Genomic DNA, 27185 nt, shown 5'->3' on the forward strand with positions numbered 1-27185 from the left:
ATAGTGTACTAGCCATTCTCGGTCTTTTGATATAAAAATCGTCATGCTACGACAAAGTTTATTACACGAGTCCAGAATTATTACACGAGTCCAGAATTTTCAGAACCACAGTCTGCCCTGATTGAAAGGGCTTAGAGGATATATGGATCCCTGGTACTGATTTTTGTTCATAACCTCATAATATACAAGAGCCTGTTTACCAAATGTATGTATTTTTTTCAGAAAAAAACGTCCTGATGAAGATGTAACATCGTCTTTATAAGCACCGAAACGCTGCGTCGACATCTTATGGTTTTTTGTACTATTTGTATACCTGTGTAATTTTAAATGTATACTGTTATACCTTGTTTTTATGAATAAATTGTCACCATTTTTTAATTCAAATTTCTATTGTTTATATTGTAATCAGTGCTCCTATGACGTCTTCTTTCATTGTATATTTCTATAGATATTTTTTTTGTCCTGACACTTTGATCCTAAGGGATTTGTTGATATACTGGTCTTGAGAACATCACTGGTTCTTGAACTAAAACAGCTCCTTACCTCCCATAGTGTTACTGTGGTAGGCAGGAGTATTGTATTATCTATTTTCTGATACATAGCCAATTTGAGGTACTTTTGTGGATATTTTCTAATTATGCACCCTGTCCCTGATTGGATTTGAGGGTATCTCCTTAAATTTTTTACACTCCTAATCCATCCATTGTTTCCTGCTACCCTTGGCTCTTACTGTTAACTTGGGCCGCCTCTGAGCTCCGGAACGCGGGCCACAAACTGCCGAAACTACAACTCCCATCAGGCAGTGCGGTCCCCCGAGAGTTGCAGCAGGATCCACCGGGACACAGCCAGCACACGGGAGGACAAATAGCGAAGAGGGCTCCCGCGGCGCGGGAAATGCGCGGGCTCGCCCGGGCAAAGCCCGGGCCAAGGGAAGTCCCGTCCTTGCCCGTCTCTGCCTGGATGAGGCTGGGCTGGGCGGCTTCTCTTGGTTTTGCACTGGAATACTGGACATATGGGACATACTGACAGTAAGACTTTAATCAACTCTCATTGCCATTGTTAATTAAATTGTAAATTTGTCAAATTAACAACTAATGAATAACCAGTATTAGGGTTTCTAGAAGCATTAGATCTAATTGTGACCATTTTTTGTGTTCCCCCATCCCCTTTCGACTTCTAGAGCAGCTAATTAATTGGACTCTCAACTTGATTATGGGTAAAAGAAAGCTGACAAGCCCCAAAACAGGAGGGAAAACACGGCCAAGCAACACACAACAAACCCTATTGAGCTACATTAGAGCTGCTTTGGGGGAATTAGACAAGCAGATATCATCAGTAGTCGAATCACTTGAAGCAGGGACTCTACCCCCAGGACAGGTACCTGAACAGCCCGAAATCTTAGAACTATCGGGCAGTAGTACAAAGTTAAATCCACCTGTAAACGGCTGCATTCAGAATTTTTCTGGGGAGATTCTATCAAGTGTCTCTGAATCAGTCTTACAACCCCCTCAGAAAAAGCAAAAGAACCCAGGAATGGTAGATGGCGAACAGCCGACTAGAGATGTGGGAAATATACACCGCAAGCCTCTTAAACAAGATCACCAAGGGAAGAAAAGAATAGGCACAAGAAAAGGTTCACATAAGTGGAAAGAAGACAGCAATAAAAGAACTGATTCCCCAAAAAACGATCTGAAAAATGTAACAACCCTTGTTGAGAGAATGGACCTACATATAAGAATAACGCTAGATCAATTAAGTGTGAGACTAACAAACATTGAAAAACTTCTAGCAAATAACTCTATCTCAGATAAACCTCTGTCATCAAATGAGGTGTGCTACGAGAATAAAGGTAATAGGATACAAGCAGAGCAATTCTGCAGACCTGACATTAGATCAAGAGAGACCGACCCAGTGAATCACCCCAATAACACAGACAGACCAATGGAAACAGGAAAAACATTCCACCCACAAATAGGGACGAAAAACCCTCAAAGTATAACTGAGATAGGGACAGGGTACAGAGAACCCATAGGCAGGAGGAGTACAAATAGGATTAACACCCTATTCCAAGACCCACAGATTATTCAACCATTCTCACCTATTGACAGAATACACTTACAGCAAAAACACTCTACAGATGAACACCTCGATCTGCCACCTGAAGCAACTCCCTACATAGTCATCCTGGCAAACGTGCCTAAAAAGGCCCCTTTGGAAAAAGATACATGGGATATGCTCAGGAATAAAACACTACACTGGTTGGGAACTAGGACTGGGTTAACTCAACAGCTATTAGCCAACTTTAAGATGGTTAGAAGGGTCCAATGGTTGGGAACATGTAGGAAGACACTCCCAGGAGACTGTATCGTTCTGACATTCAAATCACCGGAACTTGTTAGGAGTCTGCTCTGGGAAGGAAGTAACAGACCACTGTCGGAAAGTAGGATCAGTGTTCTACCACTCGGCTTTTTTTATTCACCCCGCATAAGAGCAGTGAACAATTACAATGTTAATAGAATAGAATTCCGTCAAGACCATCGGAATACCATCCAGATCTATAATAGATTTGATGCCCTGTCGGGAATAGAAGAAATAGATTGAACTGGTTAAATCTAAATCCCTACCAGATGGGTCCCCACATTAGCGAACTTCGTCCTAATGCTGAGATACGCTGCAACATCGCGACAACTGATGTCGAACCTCTACCTTCGCCTAGCCACGATCCTTTAAGGACGTGCAATGTCTTTTCATTTAACAATAAGGCTACTATAGAAAATAATACCATGGGTGATAAAACCAACAACGTTGACAAATGGGACCCACAGCAAAAAGACCTATCTCAGTCAGAATTTGGTGGAGGTACTAGGGTAGACATTCTGTTTTGGAACGTAGCGGGCCTCCGTTCCAAACTAGAAAACGATGAATGGCTCAGATTTACTGGACGGTTTAATGTTCTATGCCTACAGGAGACCTGGGCCGTTACAGTCATGCACCTCCAGGGCTGTAAGACAAACTTTTCGCCTGCAATTCCATCTATAGTGGGGAGAGCGAAGGGGGGCTTGATAACATTCGTCTCAAATCTTATTGAATTTAAAGACATAGTCGCTCTTAAGCTGGAACCGAATTTTCAAGTAATCACTTTCGGTATTATTGAATCTGAGACTTATGTTTTGGTTAACTTTTATATTAATATTCAAGGAGCCCAGCTGATTACTATCCTAAAGGAGATGCGCTCCATTCTAATGGACCTTAGTTACAAGAACTCCAAAAAGGTGACCATAATTTGGGGCGGAGATTTCAATCTAGCACCCTGTGGGAACAATGATAATTCTACCTGCGGTCTAACAGATGAGGTTGGGAATACTATAACCCATTTCCCACATACAGTAACCGGAAGTTGTTTAAATGATACAATACTTGCCCTGGAACTTGCCTTTGCAAATGAGCTAGTGGCCCCTCCAGTACCATTGAACCAGACTTTTATAGGCAGAGGAGCAAGTACAATTATTGATTTGATATTTATATCAAGGAATGTTGGATCTTGCATTTAAAATTTTAAAACTCATATTAATGCCTTGAGCGATCATTATCCAAATAGCGTGGAATTACTCGTCTCTAACAAATTTAGAGGGAGCTTGAGGACTAGGACATTAGGACAAAAAGACCTGATATTAGACAAGCTGAATGGATACACGTTAAAATGGGAAAAAGTTAACCCCATTCAGATTACTACAGAAGTGATATCAAAGTCCTTCAAATCAATAGAGGCCTGATTAGACGCTTCCAGCTCGAATCAGGAAATTCTAGCTAGCTTTGAGGTCATCACACGAGAGGTAAAGGATGCTCTTACAATCCAATTGAGAAAGAAAGGAAAACCTAAAGGATGGTTTAACAGGACATGCACCAAAGCCTATTCTGACAGGAGATAGATTAAGCCCAAGTATAAACCCCCCTACCTTCCCCATCGTTTTGAACATCCAACCGCTGGAGGTCGAGCGTGCCCTTAAAGATAGTAAAGGGGGCAAGGCACCAGGCCCCAACGGAGTTCCAGTAGATTTGTTCAAGTTTAACATGGAACTCTGGATTCCAGTTCTAACGAGGGTGCTGGAAGCTGCATGTTCAGTAGGCCTTATTGATTCATGGTCTGAATCAATTTTGGTTCCAATATTTAAAAAAGGAGACCGCCAAAGCCCGTCTTGCTACTGTCCTATTTCTTTGTTAGATTCATTAGGAAAGATAGCGGGACGTATTATCCTTGAACGCTTACATCAATGGTCAGAGGACAATAACATCCTGTCTGATAATCAATTCGGGTTCAGGGAGGGCCTAGGTACTACTGAACAAGCCCTAAACTTGACTCTATTGGTGGGGAAGTATAAGAATGCGAAGGGCGGAAACTTTTACATGGCCTACGTAGACCTAACAGCAGCCTTTGACTGCGTGGACCATGAAAAACTGTGGGCCATTCTAGAAGAGATGGGTATTGAGCTCCCAATACTTAACTTCCTGCGAGAAATGTACTCGAACGCCATGGCTAGAGTCCGTTTCGGCATAAGTGGAGAACTTACAACATCTTTTAGAGTGAGGAGAGGGGTCAGACAGGGCTGCGTCCTGGCTCCCTTCCTCTTCTCACTCTATACCAATGGTCTGGAAAAAGCTATGCTGAAAGGGAGCCAGGACCTACCTTGTGTGAAAAATCGCCCGGTCCCCGCCTTATTATATGCGGACGATGCCGTGATCATAGCACGAACCCCACTAGAACTTCAGCGTGCCATGGTCAGGTATTATAGCTACATGGCAAATCTCGACCTAAAGATCAACATTAAAAAAACTTTTGTCATGTCACTTGAGATGAGTCATAATAAAAAGAGGAGTATCTTCGTAGAACAGTGTAAGCTAGAAAATACTATTACCTACCCATACCTCGGAATTTTAATTGATAATAAATGTTCGTGGAGGCAGGCAATAGAAGCCAGAAAACTATTGTTTATAAGGGCCATGACTGCGCTAGTTAATTTTGCACATAGGCTTGGCAAGAGACCGCCTGCAGAGATGATACAAATATACGAAGCCAAATGTTTAAGCACGATGATACATGGTGCAGGGGTATGGGGTTATGGAAAAGTTGACTCCCTTCAAAAATGTGGAAAACAGCTTTCTTAGGTTCCTTTTAGCGGTCTCAAGAGGCACATCGACTTTTAGTTGTCACATGGAATTGGGTCTTCCATATATTATCGATCTGGTAAAAATTCAACCGATCCTCCTGTGGCATCGAATATGGTCTTCACCAAATTTGGCTTTTAATAGAATGATTGCCTCTCACTTGATTATGCGGACAGGATAGGCTGGATCGCATATGTTCAAAAATTCCTGTGTGATATGGGCATTGAAAGATATTTTAACAAACCTCTTTCGATCCAGGAGATCCCAAGGAAAAAGGTAAAGAAATTGTGTATGTCACATATGGAGTAATTGCGTCTGTCAATAGAGGCAACAAAAGTTTGGTTCAACAGATACTCCAAGTACAAATCTCCCCGACCATCCAGCCATATCTTACATTCAGTCTGAGTAGTTATGACAGATTGGTGCTTACTCGACTGAGAATGAACACATTTCCTCGTTTGTTAACCTTTCCTACAACTAACGATTGGTCCCAGCAGCTACCATTGTGTCCTTGTGACGAAATGTCTAACCAGTCCACGATGCATGTGCTCCTGTTTTGTAAATTTTATCGTGAACCGAGGAACCAGTGGGTAAAACCAATAATAAAAATGTTGGGTCTGCGGCAATGCCGCCCAGCGTTCCTCGTGATCCAATACCTAGAGCTGGAGTGTATTGCAAAGAATATTGCCAAATTTTTTACATTTTGTATCAAGCACAGGTCGAATTTGGAATAGTATTGTTGAACCAAACTCAATTAAATCAAATGAATTCTTGCCTACAAACTGATTAAATCTGATTTGTATGTCATGATCCAATCTTGCACTGTATAACTATTTAACCTTGCTCAATAACTTTAAAGATGATATACTAAATTGTTTTAACACAATAGTTATTTCTTTTAAAGAGTGTAAATATCATTACCTAGTTTTTAAATTGTATATTTTAAAATGCACTTTTATGGTTTTGTATTCTAAAAACCGAATAAAGAATTTTTGATTTGATTTGATTTTAGAAATCGAGTCCTTCAATGAAGGATGTCTTTCTTAGAAATAAGGAATGTGCATATAATTGGGTCATGGAATAGTCATCCTACCTCAAGCAACAGTCTTGGTCGTATTCTAGTCCATTGATAATATCAGGGAGGAAACATTGGCTTTGCTGTTGAGGGTTTATAAGAAAGGAATATAAACCCCCAAATATTTTAAAATAGATGACAAAAAAACTATTCCCCGTATTGTTAAAGGGACAATATCTCTTACAATGTCATCCTTACATACACTTCTGTTGGCAAAACATAAAATGTACGTGAGAGAATATTGAAATAGTGATTACTGATGACATACACAAACATATATAATACATGGGAATCTGTAATCACTGTATAAACTGCAGTCACAAATTTCTTTATATAGGTGACTTGTAATGCACCAAGTCGCTGATTATAAAGAAAAGACATCAGAACTTGACTATTGTAAGGTTAATACAGTCAAGTTCTGACATCACAATGCTTGTTGTCAGCGGTGGAGGTGAAAGGCAGGCCAGGTCATGGGGCATAATTAAAGGAGCTCTTTAAAGCTGTAAACTGAGCCTAGATTTTCTTTCTTCTACTCTATTTCAATAGATTAGTGTGAAAAGCAGAGAGAATATGTATAATTTTGGCACTCCATAGAGAAACGCTAGAATGTTTCTGCATGTTTCTACATGTTCTGACATACTGCAAATGTATTTGTTTAAACTGTTTTATATTAAACTAATTCTAATATCTGTTTGCAACAAATATATATCAGCTTTTGGATATGATGTTTTTGCACTAGATCTTTTATGTTTATTCTTCATGTTTGCAAACATGCTCGCTCTTTCATAGGAAAGTACTACACACCAAAGTCTTAAGTTGGTTTTGGGAAAGGTGATGGTGTGACGTTGTGTCGGGCTTGCCGGTACCGTCGTGCCTGAAATACCAGCTGTGGTCGGAAGTCTAAAACTCCCCCGATCCTGCACTAGAACACTGTGCATCCTAGGGTTCTGAGTTTGAGTGCTTCTAGGTTTCTTACTTGCAGTCCTTTCAGTCGTCTGATGGATCCTGCCATTTCGGCCTCATAGTTGTCACATCTCCTCTCTGCTTGCATCTGTCTCCTCCCGCTTCATACTCCCAGCGGGTTCCTGACGTCCCTTCTGTCGGCCGCTGCAGCTCCTGTCTCCGGCTCCCAGGAAAGTCAGCATGCTCAAAGCTTCCTCCTGCCCAAAACAAGATAGAGAAAAGTAAAAGACCAGTCAACCCTTACAGTAACATCGCAGAAAGCGCTGCCAAACACTTAAATTATTTGTATTTGCCCAAATACTCATCTAGAATAGGTCCCTAGTCCCTCGAGATCAGTTTTCCTTTTTCTTGAAGTTTGGCTATATTAGAATCCTCCAATTATGGTGTTCCTGAAAATTAAAGAAAATAGGGGACACAAATCTATTTTCTCCTGATGTTAAAAAGGAATTAAGGATAACTCAAATGCAGAACATGTTCTACTTTTTTGTTAGCGAGATGTTAGGGTTTAATTTCATTATGGATCTCCTGATGTCTTGGGCCATTCCTCATAATGCATAGGTAGGTGCCATTGAGATTTATAACCCAACTTTTTGATAACCCTATTGACGCTCCTCCTTTCCTGTTCGGCAGACACAAACCACTGATCCCACTCAGATATCCTGTAATCACACAATTGAAGAAGGAACTCACTCGGGTAGTTTACTGTTAAACCCTTGCCTCTACACTCTTATTTTATATAGTGAAATCTACACATACTCATATATGTTGTGTTTCTTCTGTTAGGGATTTCTCCTAGCTGCCTTGCCCTGTCCATTGAGTGGGAAACGTTGTGAGACACTGTCTTCCTCTCTCAGTGTTTTCCCTTCTTCTCCTAGTTCACTACTGGTGTTTTGACTTTGGTGGGTACGGTGAGTGGGCCGGAGAAGTTGGGACCTGTCTGCTTGCGTGTCGTTCCTACGGAAACATAGGTAAGAGCTAAAAGCCTGACACCATGTATTATATGGGATGAAGTACCCCCTGGTTTACATAATAAAGCTATTGCAAGTCACCTCTGAGTTCCATACCCTCATAAAGGAAATCAGTCTTTGACATCGTTCCTCTATATGATTATAGAACTCCTTGGTAACTTGCAATATCCTTATAATGCCCACCAGGGAGTACATTATCCCACATATCATGTTTTTAGAACATATAATTGATCTCTAAGATAAGTGGTCATTTTCACCTATATACTTTATAAAGACTATCTTGAGTACTGTGCTGTGTCAAAAGAGCAGAACAATGTGCAGTACTTGTAAGATCTGATTGTACCATAACCCTAAATGTACAGTTCTTAATGTAAAATTTGAAAGAAATGATACAGATTTTTTTAGTTGATAAAAAAAGAGTTCACTGTGTATGGATGCTCCTACAAACAAATAATTGTGGCATGTGAATGTACATTTTCATTATGCATATTTAAATTAAAAAGGAATCAAAATGCTTGCTTTTTAAATTAGAGAGAATATAAAATAATCAGTGACTATAGTCATTAAAAAGGACAACATATGGTACAGACAACAAGGACATAATAAAAAGAGATATAACTTGGCAACACTTTCAAACATAACTACACTTTTATTATACTATACATTTTAGGCTTACTAGCTTTCTGTTGCTCACATGTTTACAGGTGAACTTTGAGGACCAACATGGCTGTTCCATTATCCTTCCTGTGCAGTGATGTCAATGGAGGGTGCTGAAATTAGTGCTGTGAGGAAACATCCAGCACATCCAGTGCTTTCAGACATTCCCAACTCCTGAGGTATTCCAGCATTCCCAATATGCCGTCTCTCTGCAGGTGCTGCAATGCTGCTTGTGGTAATGTTACTCCAAATCTGTGCCTGCACTTCATTGCTAAACTGGGTCTCTTGATCCCGATAGAGCTAAGAGAACTGTTGTGGTACACACTCATACATTATCTATAACTCTTCTTCAGTAAGGCTGAGGCCCTTTCTTCTCGCAGCCATTGACTCCTCATCAGTAAAGCTGGGGCCCACTCATCTCTCAGGCATTTTGGGAATTTTGATAGGAAAAGGAGCAGCATGATGGAGAGGTATGCTGCTGTGGTGCAAATTACTCACCTCATCTTATTGTACGTCATTTCCTGTTTGTAGCATTAGGTGAGGATCTCTGCCCTGAGAACAGAAGTGTCTACCCCAGGTACAAAGGTCTCCGCCCTATATACGGAGACCTCCATAAATATAGGGGAGGAGGTAACATGTGGAAGGAAGTTAGTTATAATTATACTATGCAATTACAGGTTAAACTAAATATGTATACATAGCATGTAAACTATGTGAGTAGGATTTTACTTGTGTGAAAATTAGTAAATGTTATAGAATTGGTGAGAAAGTGAAGTGTAAGCATGTTAATAATTTCAACATAGCATATTTAAATGTGACATTATGGTAGCACAACGCTGTTGTCTCAGAAATGTGTATGAACAGGTGTAATAATTCACTGTTCATCATTGACAGAACACTGTCCAACCATAATGAAGCAGCAATTAACGTAGCAGCGCAGGTTAAAAATGAAGCCACTTACACACCCTGACCTCTGTTCTGTACCCAACCTTGGAAACCTAGATGAGGCAAAAGATCAGGAGTTATGTCTATATGTAAACCTCATTTTATGGCAATGTTGTGTGGCATGCAACAGGCTACTACTATAACTATATAAAACAACTGCTGAGGTCTTTTGGTGTTCCAGAGTAACTAGGCGCAACACCTGGATAACCGCTAGGTAATAGATACAGAAAGTGAACAGTGTAGGCAATGGGGCGAGCGGTAATCCCTCACAACCACTCAAAATGGACCAGGAAGCTGGTCTACAATTTAGAATATGAACAACTGTGCCCCTGCACTAAACACAATATATAATATTTCGATAGTATAAACTGAGTTATTCAAATACAATAGTATAGCTTGGTACAGCAATCTAAACATTTGGTAGAACTCCGAGACTCAGTATACATGAACAAAATTGAAAACGTCGGTAGATAAATAGTCTGTTCTTGGAGTATTCACTTCTGTTTATTGTTCCATTTCATAAGCCAACACGTGTTTCATCGCAGGGAACAAACTGCGAATCTTCAGGGCTGGAATGAGTGGCTTTCACGATGAGATATACTTGTTCAGAATAGTAAAACTCCCGATGTTTGACGAGAACGAAAATAGAGGGGGAGGGCCGGTCAGTGTGTAGACTCTGGTTTGTGTCAGAAAAGCAAAAGTTTTGCTCGTGATCATATGCTTAAGGGTAAATGGCCCCAGTCGGGGCGTTGAATGGAGTCCTAATTTCGGAATCCCAAACAATTGCAGATTTGTACTGTGATAGATCTCGATATTTCACGAGTAGGGTGAAAACCGGGAGGAGAGAATTCTTCGTGGTCGGGCGGGTACGCCTTATGATCCACGGAGTGCTTTACCTAGTATGTGAGGTTCTCCCTCTCTTAGTTTCCCGGCGCCGTGTATCGGAAACGGACCGATACACGGCGCCGGGAAACTAAGAGAGGGAGAACCTCACATACTAGGTAAAGCACTCCGTGGATCTTAAGGCGTACCCGCCCGACCACGAAGAATTCTCTCCTCCCGGTTTTCACCTTACTCGTGAAATATCGAGATCTATCACAGTACAAATCTGCAATTGTTTGGGATTCCGAAATTAGGACTCCATTCAACGCCCCGACTGGGGCCATTTACCCTTAAGCATATGATCACGAGCAAAACTTTTGCTTTTCTGACACAAACCAGAGTCTACACACTGACCGGCCCTCCCCCTCTATTTTCGTTCTCGTCAAACATCGGGCGTTTTACTATTCTGAACAAGTATATCTAATCGTGAAAGCCACTCATTCCAGCCCTGAAGATTCGCAGTTTGTTCCCTGCGATGAAACACGTGTTGGCTTATGAAATGGAACAATAAACAGAAGTGAATACTCCAAGAACAGACTATTTATCTACCGACGTTTTCAATTTTGTTCATGTATACTGAGTCTCGGAGTTCTACCAAATGTTTAGATTGCTGTACCAAGCTATACTATTGTATTTGAATAACTCAGTTTATACTATCGAAATATTATATATTGTGTTTAGTGCAGGGGCACAGTTGTTCATAGGCTACTACTATAATGCATACGACTTCTGGGGAATACCAGAACTCATACCTGTATGATGAAGACATCTGAAACGTGGCTTAGGGATTCCAAATGTGTGTTCATTGATAGCTGGGGTGTGTATATTTGTAGTACTTTTTTTGGGTGCATGTCTGAAAGAAGTGAGGAGGACGGGAGAGGGCATACCTGGCATTTCCTGTAAGAAAGATGTGATTTTGCTTATGTGGTGGAACTTATCTAAATCAAGTTCATCAACTACTCATACTTGTAGTCACTTTTAGATATGTGTGCCTTTTATGATTAATGAGTGATATCATTCGATAAGCCATCACCCAGAGACATGTGAGTTTTATGTTGCCAATTAGCCACCTGTCATTGAAATCCTAACCAACCAACTGATGTGCAAGAGGTTACTGTCAAAAGAGATAGATGCAATGTGTGCTCCCAAGAAAGGTGGCTTAAGCATTAATGAAGCAGCCCCTGACATCGCAGACAGCTTACATGTTGATGGCATGCCACCTGTGTTAGTTGCATGAAAAGTGCTGCCAGTGGTGGGGTGGTTGAAGTGCCAGTGCCACATGGGTGCAATCAATGCCACAGAACAGCCAAGGGAAGTGGTCAATGCCATTGAATTCCTTCAAGACCCATTGTCTTTCCACAAGTAAATGTAGTGTGGCAATTAACTGGTGACCCTGGCTGGTGATGCATCTCAGTATCTGTTGCAAGCAGCAAGATTGGCATGCCTGTGAAATGCCCTCAGTGTCTCCAGTGACTCTCTTGAAAGATCCAGTGGCATATATATACTCCCCTTTGTGTCACTCTTGCACCACGCAACATGGTGCAAGAGCGACACAAATGTAAAATTAGATTAATCAAGCAACGCAAGGCCATCTTGTGTGGTCCTGCGTGGCTTCATAAATCTCGAGTAAGGTAACACAGCGGAAATCACTGCATTGCATTACTCTTATCCAGGGAGGTGTTTCCATTGGTGTTGTGTGGGTGTTTCCATGCAAATCCATGGATTATGACTGCAGCACACATAGAAAGAGGGAAAAGCCTCTCAGGATTGTTTTTGTGCAGGGAGGTGGATCTTCCTGAACAAAAACAATCCTGCCTACAACACAGGCACCCTTGCATCATGGTGCAAGAGTGCCTGCGCTGGTGCTAGGCTGGCAAAAGGAGCCAGTGCAACGAAAAAGGGCAAAATGTGCCATATTGGATAAATATGACTCATTCCTGCCCTTTCCCTTTGACTTGGTATACTGCCCTGTGCCACATAAGTCATAAACATGCCCCCCAGGGATCACTGACTTAATATAGAATGACAAAATATAGACTTACCAAAATATTGTTGCCAAAATATAGAATGCAAAAATATCGAATTCCTATCTACAAACAGGTAAGTACAAAAATATCGAATCCAAAATATAGTCTGTAAAAAATATAGTCAGTCAAAATATCGATTTTTTTTAAATGTCTTAAAAGTAATTTAAAATTAATGAAATAATAAATATAGTTAACTAAAACATACTTAGAAATACTCAAATAACCTTAAAATTAAGATATAATTAATTTAAGTTATTAATAAAAAATATACAATATTTTACCGCAGGATAGCAGGAGGCAAAAAATTAATATTACCACTCCAGTTAGTGCAACAGTAGGGAAAGCGTTGGATAGTGTAGGGATAAAAAATACTATTCCCACTCCAGTGGGTGCAACAGTAGGGAAAGTGCTGGATAGCGTAGGGGTAAACAATACTATTCCCACTCCAGAGAGTGCAACAGTAGGGAAAGCGTTGGATAGCGTAGGGGTAAAAATTACTATTCCCACTCCAGAGAGTGCAACAGTAGGGAAAGCGTTGGATAGCGTAGGGGTAAAAAATACTATTCTCACTCCAGTGAGTGCAACAGTAGGGAAAGCGTTGGATAGCGTAAGGGTAAACATTACTATTCCCACTCCAGAGAGTGCAACAGTAGGGAAAGCGTTGGATAGCGTAGGGGTAAAAAATACTATTCCCACTCCAGTGAGTGCAACAGTAGGGAAAGCGTTGGATAGCGTAAGGGTAAAAATTACTATTCCCACTCCAGAGAGTGCAACAGTAGGGAAAGCGTTGGATAGCGTAGGGGTGAAAATTACTATTCCCACTCCACCGAGTGCAACAGTAGGGAAAGCGTTTGATATTGGAAGGGTAAAAATTACTATTTCCACTCCAGAGAATACAACATCAGAGAAAGCATTGGATAGCGTAGGGGTAGAAAATACTATTCCCACTCCAGAGAGTGCAACAGTAGGGAAAGCGTTTGATATTGGAAGGCTAAAAATTACTATTTCCACTCCAGAGAATACAACATCAGAGAAAGCATTGGATAGCGTAGGGGTAGAAAATACTATTCCCACTCCAGAGAGTGCAACAGTAGGGAAAGCGTTGGATAGCGTGGGGTAAAAATTACTATTCCCACTCCAGAGAGTGCAACAGTAAGGAAAGCATTGGATAGCGTAGGGGTAAAAAATACTATTCCCACTCCAGAGAGTGCAACAGTAGGGAAAGCGTTGGATAGCGGGAGGGTGAAAATTACTATTCCCACTCCAGTGAGTTTAACAGTAGGGAAAGTAATGATTTAATATATTATTAAAAATAAATTAAATATCAATACCGATAAAACATTAATTGAAATTAATAACCAATTTAATATTATGTAATAATTAATTAGAAATACAAATACGTATTAGTTATTAAAAAATAATAACCTATTCATAATTATTTAACAACGAATTAATTTTCAATAACAAAAACTAATTAATAATAAAACTTAATACCAATTCATAATTAACAGTAAATTAATTATCAATACACAAAAAGTATTTTTAATATGTAATTATTACAATTACATTACTTCCCACCCTATTCCCCTATAAACCCACATCCCAATACAGGAGATACATTAATACAATTAGCATAATTATCAAATATTTAATTAATACAAAATAATTACCAATTAATAAAAATTAATTGCCAATTATTAGAAATTAATTACCAATTAAAAATTAATTAACAATACATTTAAAATCAATACCAATAAATAAAAAAAATATTTACTTAATTACAATTAAATTACTTCCCATCCTATTCCCCTATAAACCCACAACCCGCTACAGAAAATAAATTTAGAAAATTAACATCATTAACAATTAATCAATTAATAAAAATTAATTGACAATTAATAAAAATTAATTACCAGTTAAAAATTAACAATAAATTCTAAATGAATACCAATCAATAAATAAAAATATTTAATTAATTACAACTAAATTACTTCCCACCCTATTCCCCTATAAACCCACAACCCGCTACAGAACTAAAAAGCAAAATGTAATTAAAAATTAATAATAATTGCTAAAAATTAAAATCTAACTTAATATAATTAAATTACTCCCCACCCTATTCCCCTATAAACCCACAACCCGCTACAGAATTAAATTACGCAAAAATTAAATAACATAAAATTCATTACTTAAAATAAATTAAACATACATTACAAAAATTAATATACACTTTTCACACATATACTAACATACAAAACACTTCGATATATTTAATGCCTATATTGTATACTTCGATATTTTGACTTCTATATTTTGACAATCGATATTACTTACCTTCAATTCGATATTTTTAACCACTATATTGTGTCCATTCGATATTTTGTCCATTCTATATTTTTACTTCGATATTATGTCCATTCTATATTTTGGAATCGATATTATGACTGTTTACCGTCCCCCAGTAGTCAAGAAATGGAGTGCAGCTAGACGTTTGACATGGACAGAGATCGTCTGGAAGCAGGCTGTAGATCAAGCTTCTGATCCCAATCCACAGAAATGTCAAGGATCACTTCAAATGAGAAGGGAGACTGGCAAGTATGTTCATCCTTTGGCTATATACTAGGGGTCACTGTAACTTGCATAATTCTGTGTAGCATAATCAATTTTTCTAGGGCAATAATTCCCCTTTGTTTCCAAAATGATTTTGCATGAAGAAATAACACTAAATGCAACAGAGCATCAATAGCAGTGTGAGCACCCACTCGTTCTTGCAAAATGTGCACTTGGGGTAAGATTTTCCCCCAATTTACTCACGGCATTTAGCGCCTTTGGTCTTCTTATGCACAGATAAAATATTAGCAATTTTTCTAAAGCTGGTGTGGTGTCCTTTTATAGTCTTTTCATTGTATTACTGTTTGTTATATGAAAATGCTTTACACATTGCCTCTGAGATAAGCCTTGAGTGTTCGTGGCAAGCTACCAAGGGGGTGAGCTGGGGTTATTTTAGATGTGTAATCCCCTTGTCCTGACTAGAGTGGTGGATTCTTCCTGGCTTAGGTGCATATCCTAGCCAATCAGAAAACCCATTTCTAACATGGTGCAAGATGCTTAATGCATGGAATAACTGCACCCCTCTTAATGTTATCATGTAATCCTTTCACATTCCTTGCCAAAATGGCAAATCGGCTATGCACACCATCACGTATACTCATAGGCATTTTGTATATATTTATCTGGGGTATCAGTGTGCAGCTAGTTTGGGCATGGGGGTGCAGGGAGAACTCAAATCATGCATTGGTGATGTCAATCTCTTGATGAGTGTTTTGAGGCACGACATCCATCCATGTCAATCCATCCATCTGTCTATAGCCTGTTTTCACTTGTAAGCACACAACAACGATCAACATCCCATACCTACCAAAGCCCACCATCTTACACTTCCTTCCCTGAAGCATCTGTTGCCCTATCTGAATCAAACTCTCAAACTAAACTATTAGGGGAAAGAAAGAGCTAAAGGCATATCTCCTTATCCCCGTAACTATCTAATGTAGTTACTCATTTTTAACCCTGTCCAGCTTCCATCTCAGATTTCAAGTAACAGACTTTTAGGCTTGCAAAGGGAGCTTTACCAACTGTATCAGTCAATGCAAAAGCTCAGGGTCTGTGCATTTTATGCTTTTTGGAAAAGTTGAAAACCAACCGAAAGCACCATAACTACGGATATAAGCAGTTTGGGCCCTTTTTCGCAGGTTGTGTAAGAGGACTGTGGGAAACGTCAAGGTGAGATTCCTTGGTTATTGGACTCATTGACTTCATCATTATACACCTCCTCCACCAGGCTATTGCGTCTGAGTCTCTGCTGTCTTCCTGATCTCTTTCGGCGCTGTCTAGAGCACCCTCTGTCATTTGGTAGCCTTTTCATTTGCATAAGACCCCCCAGGGCATGGACGGAGTATATTCCTCTCATCAACCCACTCCCAGGCAGCATCAGGAGTGACAAAGAAAAATGTCCTACCAGAGGATAGCGACCCTGATACACACCAGGAACAGCAGCATACATTCCTGAGCCGCACCGGGAACAACAGCATATATTCCCTAAATGCATTGCATGCAGCTTCTGTTTAAACACAGTGAAGAAACTCCTTGGTTGTCTCATAGCCCGGCTGTAGTCCAGGAAAAGCATAACTTTGTGATATTCATAGTGAATAGCTCCCAGCTGTTATACTTTCTTAGTGATTGTGTACCTGTTTATTTGGTTGAGGAAGCACATTATGATCGAGCATGGTGGTGCCCCAGCCTGAGGCCTTACCGTCAGTGTCCAGTGGGCTCTTTCTACAACAAAGCAAGCAGAGAATTCTGTCACTGGAAGCTAGGTCACAACCTTGTTACTACAAAGGCCTCTATATGTGTTACTTCAGCACCTTCAGATATGCCCACTATCAGCATTTTATTGCATCAAGATCTCCCTTCTCCATCTTCCACTCATTCCTACCAGTGTTTTGTTACTGTTAGTAGTTTCCCAATTTTCTCCTGCATCACCTGGACCTGATCATCCAAGGCAGAGATTTTTGTTTCTACTTCAGTTCCATGTTCCACAGTTTTCCAGAGATCTTCCCTTAGACAGAAACATCCATTGTAATCGTCTCCATTTTCCCTCCAAGGGAGATTCTTGAGACGGTAATAGTCTGTAGAATCACCTCAGTCGAAGGGACAGATCTGTCTCCAGTCTTTATTGGGGTCTCATTAAATGCAGCTATCTCACCAGTAGTTATTCTGACATAGTGTTCCGATTTTGTCTTTTACCATAATGGGCACAGTCTGAGGCAAAGACTATCCTGTTCTTCAGGATTTAGCTCAGAGATAAAGCCCCACGGGGAGGGAAGTTGTCTTTACAGGCGTTCATGTGCTCACAGATAGGCTACAACCCAGTCTCTAAGCAGACTGGCTACAACCTTCAAAGAGGTACTCCCAATAACACCTACTGCTTATCTCAGTCTGCCCCATTCACTTATTCCTTGTTGTTTAATTGTTGCTCTATGTTTCCTGCCCACACCGTTCCCACTGTAACCCGCCCCTGCCTCCCAGCTGTACGTCACTCCCCCCTCCCCTACCTAATGGCAACCCCTGTGCGGTCGCCATTAAGTAGGCTGCGAGCCAGCTGCGACCAGTACCAGGAACCCTGGATCTCTGAGGCCACACCGATATGACTCGACCGCCCTCCACGCACTCAACCTGGAAGACTCACTGACTGCCAAAGAGCTGCACCCAACTCCACTCACAGACAGTCCTCCTGCACACACTGCCTATGATCCTTCACCATCAACAGCACCCCCAAGACCGCGGACGATCCACGGGACGCCCGCACCTCCAAAACCCTAACCTGTATCCTCCTCAACGTGCGCTCCCTACACAGAGACGCTGTAAAGATCAACCTGATAGACATCCTCTCACCCGACGTCACCTTCTTCACGGAAACCTGGACAAATGCCACCTCTGGTCCCGACATAGCTACCGCCATCCCCAACGGATACAAGATCCAGAGAAAGGACCACCCCAACCGACCAGGAGGAGGACTTGCCATCGCACACAAAACCTCCCTCTGTCTCTCCACCTCCATCATAAGCGACCCCCACTCCTACAAAGAACTCCCCCACTTCCAGATCCAGACCAGCCCCAGGACCACGCTATGTGTAACCCTCGCCTTCAAACCCCCGGGACCCCGCACCCAGTCCGCAACTACCATCGCCAACCTCGTCACCCCCCCACCATCACCTCAATGGACTACATCCTACCCAGAGACCAGAACTTCCACCTCGACAACAGCAGAAAACCTGACTGCACCTCCCCCCTCGACAACCTCTCCAACCTCGGACTGAAGCAGCTCGTCACCACCCTCGACCCCATCTTCGCAGGAGGGACTAGCATCTGCTTCAGCCACACCACGCACGGACCAACACTGCGTACACTGCACCTTCAAAATCACCACCGCAGCCAAACCTGCTCCACGCCCACCACAAGGGAACTGGAGCAAGATCACAGAGGAACACCTCAACACCACCCTACTCCTAGACCCCCCCAACGCCACGACCAACGCCAACTCTGCAGCAAAATAACTTTACAGCTGGATCTCCATCTGCATGGACAAACTCGCACCCCTCCGCCATCCTGCCAAACCACGACCCCCGAAGGCTACCTGGTACACCACCGAACTCAAAGAATCCAGGCTCTCCTGCAGACACCTCAAGAAGCCCTGGCGATGCCAGAAAATCACAGAAAACCTGAACAACCACAGAAACTCCCTCAAGGAATACCACCAGCGGATAAGAGACATCAAGCGGACTTTCATCAAGAACAAAAGCCACACCAACGCAACCAATGCAAAGAACTTTTCAACGTCATACAGCGAATCACCAAACTGCCCAGCAAAGCCACTGCCGTCACACCATCCCAGGAACTATGCAGCAAGCTCAGCTCCTACTTCCACCTGAAAAGGCCCTCTACGAAAATTTCAGCTAACAGACGACGGACACCACCCCCCTCCCAACTGCCGACTACGAGCCGACCCTCATCACCTGGAATCCCACCACCGTGGAGAACATCACCGCAACCATGAAAAACACCCACTCAGGAGCCCCCACTGACCCCTGCCCCACTCACATCTACCACAGGGCCGCAGCCGCCATCTCACCCAAACTAGGACGGGCCATTGATGCCTTTTTCAAAACCGGCATCTTACCAGATGACTGAAAGCGGGCGGAAGTCAAGCCCCTCCTCGAGAAGCCCACAGCTGACCTGACCGACCTGAAAAACTACCGGCCCATCTCTCTCCTTCCCTTCACAGCGAAAGTCACCGAGAGACTTGTGAATGCTCAGCTGACTTCCTTCATCAAAGATAACTCCATCCTAGACTCCTCCCAGTCTGTATCCTGCAGTAATCACAGCACTGAGACAGCCCTCCTTGCTGCCACTGATGACATCCGCATGCTACTCGACCAGGGACACACTGCAGCCCTCATCACATTGCACAATCGCAGCCAGACTTCACCACACAGGGATTCGAGGAACCACCCACAACTGGATACGATCCTTTCTCTCCGGCAGAACCCAGAGGCTCAGTCTCCCTTCCTTCCTCTCCAAACCCACAGAGATCAACTGCAGAGTAAACCAAGGATCATCGCTCAGCCCAATGCTCTTCAACATCTACCTGGCCCCCCTCGCCGCCATCGTCAGACAGCAAGCACTCAGCATAGTATCTGACACCGACGACACACAGCTCATCCTCTCCCTCATGAAGACCCCCCAAAACACCAGACTACGCTTCCAGGAAGGGATGAAGCACATTGCAGCCTGGTTGAAAGATAGCTGCATGAAACTAAACTCAGAGAAAACCGAGGTCCTCATCCTAGGACCTTCCAACTGCCTGGGACAACACCTGGTGGCCCTCCCCCTTGGGAATACACCCACCACCACAGACCACGCACGAAACTTCAGCATCATCCTTGACTCCGCCCTCACCATGACCCGCCAGATCAACTCCATCACCTCCACCAGTTTCAACTGCCTGCACATCCTCTGAAAGACCTTCAAATGGATACCCCCAGAATGCAGAAAAAACGGCACTCACGCTCTCATAACCAGCAGACTGGACTACGGCAACGCCCTCTGCGACGGAATCAACAGAACCCCCTACAAAAGCTCCAAACCATCCAGAACGCCGCAGCAGACTAATTCACGGGACTCCACGGCACTAACACAGGACCCAACACCTACAAGACCTCCACTAGCTCTCCGTCGAAAGGAGAATAACCTTCAAACTCCTCACCCACACCTACAAATCCCTCCACAACATCAGACCCAACCACCTCAATGAGAGAGTCTCTTTCCATATACCCAAAAGGAACCACCGCTCCGCCGTGCTCGCCCTGTCAGAGACCTCCCGCATCCGCAGAAACTAAGCAGGCAAAAGAGCCTTCTCCTACATAGCAGCCAAAACTTGGAACGAGCTCCGAGTTAACATCAGACGCTCCCCGACCCTGCACACCTTCAGGAAGAAACTCAAGACCTGGCTCTTCGACTGACCCGGAGCTGCTCCACCCCCCAGCGCCTTGATACTCTCATGGGTGAGTAGCGCACTCTACCAACCCTTGATTTATTGATTGATTGATTGAATTGAAGAGTCTCACTGAGGACTAACTACGGATCCGGTGGGGGCCCCCGGCTCATACTTCCATCTACTGCTGCAGGTTCATGGACACAGAGTGCCAATCAAAGAAGTTGGAGGCTGGGAAGGGGAGTAGAGACCTGAGGTAGGCCAGTGGCCTGCCTTGTCGCATACAGGCTCCTCTCCACACAACCATACAACAAGCTTTTGGGTTGCTGGAAGCGCAGTCACTCATACAGTTTATATAAGTCCCCCGACATCCCCAGCAGCTGCCGATCTGAATACCACAACTTGGAAGTGCACAGGACGGCCACTCCTTTTGGCCCACGGGTCTTTTGGGTCACTCTCCAAGTCTTAGCTCAGCTATGGATCCCCTTTTTCCCCTCCAGTGGAGCCATTATTCTGCTTAGGCCTGGGCCCTGTCCCGAACAATCAGCTTCAGGTGGCACTAGGAAGAGCAGCGCTCCCCAGATCACAAGGCCCTCACTGCCCTCAGCCACTACTCACAGTCCTTGGGGCATCTCAAGTCTCCCAGCACCTCCTCCTCAAGGCCTGCACTGCATGGTCACCAATTTGGGGTGACAGGTAGGTCTGCACCACACATCTTCTTCCAATGCCTCACAGAGCTGAACAAAACACCTACACCCAGTGTCTGTAGTACATGCAGGGTCAATTGCTGGGGGTAATATTTAGTTTGGCTAGCATACAGTTGCAGGATTTTTGATGGATGGTCTCAGTGCACCAAAGATGCTCATTAAAGCATCAACTGGCTTGGCTCACCAGCCACCCCCTCACCGCTCACCAATTATTAAATAAATGTGTGTTTTGTGTTTGCCCCCATGGAATGGGCTTTTAGTGAAGGAGCGCTTCCACTTATAAATATTCTCAAACCTACTGTCTTTGCCGAGGGTGGCGTTCAAATCTCAGGCTTGAATCCTCTTTTGTTTACTGTCACTGGCTGAGTCATAAATAATTTCCTGCGTGGGCTGATTATAGCACTGATTCGCTTTCAAAGACCAATGAATTAACAATATTCTCTGAGTCATGGACTTTCCAAAGTCAGCTCTCTATAAATTGGAATCTAGCATCACCTGATACTAGAATCTATACCTTCCACCCCCAGTGTCATCCCACGCCGCACCTTCTCTAAACACTCATTTTGCCCGTAGCCATGCTTTCAGCCTATCAGGTACTCCAAAGGATGAAATATCAAAGCCATTAGCTTGACGGTTCAACAATCAGAAAATAAGAATTCACTTTAAACGTGATCAAAATGGCTCCTTCAGTAAAAAAAAAAAGTTGGAGAGCAATATTTGTATTTAAGAAATCTTAACAAAGAACATACGAGTCATTAGAGAACAACGGAACTGTTCTGTTGAAAGGCATCTGCCAAGCACATCTGGGCACTTAAACTTTAATGCAAAGGCCTCTCCAGACCACATTTAACAGGAAATTAAGCAGGCATTCTACAGATGAAGTCCTCTTTATTCAGTAGACTAGCATTTAAGTAGATCTTTTAGTGTCACGACCACTCTGCCATCTGGAGGAGAGTGCTTTGGACACAGGCCATGACAAGGCGAGGAATGTTGTTGTGTTGCAGGCATAGCGCACATCAGGGCATTATCTCATCTTCACCCCTGGGGAGCGATGGCGTGTGCGCGTGCAGCTGCTGCACTCCCGGAAGTAACCATAATCCTCCTCCCTCGGCAGACGTTCTTTCTGTAACCACTATGCAAACAACTCCACTGCTATTTTGGCGGCCAAAAAAAGTCCGAATTTCTATGATGACTTGTTCTTTCTTTTGCCTTGTGGCTCTAGTAACAGTACGTAGCAAATTAGCAGTGCTGAGTGTAAGCCACAGTCACGAGCTTTTGAATTGGACTGTTATGGGCTTTTTACCAAATGATCTACCCCCCCCTACCGTTAATTGTGGCTTCATTAATTATTTCGGTTAATTGTCTTCGCTCTTAACTCTTCACGCTTACCTGTGTCTTTTTGCTTTCAATGTTTTAGTGACTTCATTGCTCTTTGCCATTCACTCATCCCCCAGTCATATAATCAAAATTGTGTTTCACAAATGCTTACCATTTTATCATTTCTTTGTCAGTGTGAGAACCGTTATAAATAACTTATAGGATCATATTCTGCTCGATCTGTAGTCTCGTGCGATTTCGCCGTAAAAACCCGCTCTTAGAAATGGAGTCTTTTGTTAGAGTGTGCTGTTTTGTCAGATGTGTTTGTACTGCATTGGTGCAAAAAAATTCAATGATCATATTTTGTGGGCCAGGTTAGAATAGCTAATGTGTTAATACTCATTTTGCTGCTGTGAAACAATATTGACCACTTCAAAGTAGGCAAAATACGAACATTGGGGCAGATTTACAAGAGCTGGCGCATCTCTGTGTATTAGCAGAGATGTGTCAGCTAAATTGCATGAAAAGCCCTGTGCCAGCATGGATGCGTCACATTTACAATGTGGGGCACTGTGACGCAAGGATAGACAGATGCTTGACACATCTTTTGGTGGAAAGGCAGCGCATTGCTGGAGTCATGTCGTAAACACAATGCACCTCCAGCAATGGTCAGGAATACCTATTACCATCATGCTGCGTCACTCCTTTTGCCTGCTTCATACAGGCGCAAGGTTTGGACACAGTGGCGTCGTTCACTGCGTCACTTTTGCGAGGCTTCCTTGCGACTGAACGCCCACCCTGCATACGTTCTACCTGACGCAGGTATAATGTAGCGCAGGGCTTTACAACGTGACACATCTCCCTATATGCGTCACATTGTAAATATGTTGCACTAGGGCTTATTGTTTACGACGACGCTGCATCGCAAGACGCGACGGTAGCGTAAACTTGTTGCAAGGGGCTTTTAAATCTGCAAAAGAAAGATAAGTTTGAGCACTGCTATCCTTAAATGTCTGTGTGATATAGTTCACTGTGCTCCAGGGTTAACTCCCCACTCAGGAGTGTAATGTCCATACAAATGAAGCAAGACTCTATTCGGCTTGTCTCCGTGGGCACAAGTATGGGCCGGGACTCCGGCAATCACTTCACTACAATTTTGTTTATCTTTTCAAAGAGTTTAATTTTTTCTCATCATTCACGATTTAAATATCAATCCTTGATGTTAATTCACATCATTTCGAAATTTTCATGATTTCATATCAACATAACTTTCATATTCATTTCAACATGGAGTAGCCTCCCAATGCATTTCGGCGCGGTGGCGCCTTTGTCAAGGGATCTGTGGATCAGAAAGGAGGTCATTAGTACTACCTTCTTTTCACCACCCAAAACATACTGTGTAAACAATAATCAAAATCTAACTAGTAACAATATATACTATTGTATTTGCCCTTTTCATACAGTTTAAATCAGTTTGCATATTTCACGTAACATATACATCTGAAACCGTGCAAGTAAAAAGCAGCTAATTAAAATCACCGATAAACGGGTCTAGTGCGCGTTACTGAGCTCTCAATCCAAAGGGAGCTGCTGCGTATATAACGAAACTCGGGAAGCGGGCTTAGTGAGATGGTTAAACTGAAACTCACAAGGTATTAATGCGGTGTGCTCAACTGTAATCATTCCGCAAGCCGTTATATAAATACATGGGTTCATAATCCCAACTCGGGTCGATTAAATTATCGCTCAGTTACAGACTGACGCTTACCGCTGTTGAAAGCTGTATGGCGTGTACTGGCTGCCGCTCCGATGAACTCCGTTTCATTACCGCGGAGTTCTGGGCGGGAAAATATATTCAAAATGTCAGGGGGACCGGCTGTAGGCTACGCCTGCGCGCACAGGATGCTGGAATATGTATTCTTTAAACAAATTAAAGGGCAAGTGACATAAATCGAAAAACCAGGTATAACATTGCAAGCAGTTCGTAAATTACACAATTATATTTCTATAAAAAGTTATAGATAGCATAGAAGTTCCACTCTTTCATTAAGCCCCCCTGGCTTTAAAGAGTGCAAACGATAAATCCATTGATTTTCTCTCTTGAGAAGTTGCGCTTTGTTGTTTACTCCTTCATGTCTCTCCACAATTTCCAGAATACACGCTTTCAGTTGGGTGATATCATGCTTAGCTTCCATAAAATGTGTGGCTACTGTGGATTTGAGCAATTTAGTTCTGATATTACTTTTGTGCTCGTTGAGTCTCACTTTGAGCTTGCGTTCTGTGTGACCTACGTAATGCAGATGGCATGGGCAACTTAACAAGTAGATAACATTCATGGTATCACATGTTCCATTTACTTTTAGGTCTATTTTTTCTTTAAGCTCTGGAGGTAGTAACGTGTTACCTTTGGTAATATTGGCACAATTGTGACAGTTTAAACACGGTTGTGTTCCCTTGTATATCGTGGTGCTTGTGCTTTTATTCTTGGGTTTCAGCAATTGTCCAATGTTCCTTGATCTCGTATGCGTGAACAAAGGGTATTGCGCAAATGCTCCTTTAAAATCAGGCTCCACACGTAGGATTGACCAATGCTTTCTAATGATGTTTTTGAATGATTGGCTGGATGTGGAGAATTTGCTAACGCACGTGATGCGTGACTCTTTAGTGGAAATTGTGGTGGACAGTAGCTCTTCTCTCGTTACATTGACAATTCTTTGTCTAGCTTCATCGAGTATGGGCTTGGGGTAGCCCCTTCTTTGAAAACGTGATATCATTTCATCCATTTGCTCTTCAGCTTTCTCCGATTCCGAGACGACTCTCTTGACCCTCATTAGTTGTGAGTAAGGTAGGTGCCTTTTCAGTGACGGTGGGTGATAGCTGCCATATCTGAGTAAGTTATTGCGATCTGTACTTTTTCTGAACAAAGCGGTGGTGAATTTATCCCCTTGTCTAGTGATTGCTACATCCAAAAAATTGATGGTTTTTTCATTGATTTCCCAGGTAAACTGAATCCGATCGTTGATTTGGTTAAGTTTCATTATTTCCGTTAGCAATTGTTCCTGTGTGCCTTCCCAGACGATAAAGATATCGTCTATGAATCGCACATAGAGCTTGATATGCTCCTTCCAAATATCCTGACTCAAAATGTGGGTGTCTTCAAAATCTCTCATGAATATATTAGCATATGTGGGAGCTGCCGCATTTCCCATGGATGTTCCACTCATCTGTGCATACCATTCCTGACCGTACTTAAAATAACTATGCATTAAGGTGAAATGCAAAAGTTCCATAAGGAAAGTTTTCATATGATCTTCATAGTCACTGTTTAAAAGAACTTTCTCCACTGCTTCCAGGCCTGACTGATGTGGGATTAACGTATATAACGCCTTCACGTCGATGGTAGCCATGACTATGGGCTCTTCTTCCATGATTGAAATCGCAAATAGTTTCTTAAGAAAGTCAGTGGTGTCTTTTATATATGATTTGGCTTCCTTGGCAAAAGGTTGTAGGTATCTATCCAAAAACTTGCCGATCGGTTCATGGACGCTGTTACAAGTGGAAACTATAGGTCTACAAGGAGGATTCTTCAAGTCCTTATGTATTTTAGGAGTCATGTAGAACGAAGGGCTGCGTGGTTCAACCATGATTAAATATCATAAAGCTCAACGGATTCCTAGGGGACTCAGGATCCCTCTGAAACCATCCATATGTAAGAACAGTAAACCGTTTGTTGAAAGATGGTATGCTATATTGAACAAATGCAGTTTAGATTTGATTCTACTGATTATAGATGAATTATCTAAGATTCTTAAAGAATTAAATATGGAAATCAGTTCAGTGAAAGAAGAGTTGAGCAAACTTATGACGGCAGATGAAATGGATAAAACATTGGAGGACATTAAACAACAATTAGCAAAACATGCGGAAGAAGTCAATGAGCGCAAAATTAGAAAGTATCGCAGAGATACCCTGGACTACAAGTTGAATGAAGTATATTCATGGGCGGAAGTGTACGCCAAAAGACGCCAAAAGAAAGGATACACTTCACAAACAGACACCCCCTCCACAGGGAGTGAAACATCGGAACAGAACAAAACACGAACACAAGAGATTCCCACCACATCTTCTGAGAAGCCTTTTTTAGAGGTAGGCCAAGATATAAGGGAAGAACCAGGAGGAGCCACAGGAACAGGAAAAGAGAAAGGTCCACCCGTAACGAAACCAACAAACCGCAGGAGGAAATAATGACAAGACAATTTGACGAAGAAAACTTGGTAATTAACATATCGAACAAGCCTCTAAGTAGGATGGAGACAAAAACGCTTCAAAGAGGAACCTCATATATACCCACTACAAGGACTGACACTTTGGAACTTGAAGTAAGTTTGTTCAAATTGACGAGAAAATTACGCTTAAGGAATTTCTTTGACA

The sequence above is a fragment of the Lissotriton helveticus genome, chromosome 4_1 (genome assembly GCF_964261635.1).
Source record: "Lissotriton helveticus chromosome 4_1, aLisHel1.1, whole genome shotgun sequence".
NCBI lineage: Eukaryota > Metazoa > Chordata > Amphibia > Caudata > Salamandridae > Lissotriton > Lissotriton helveticus.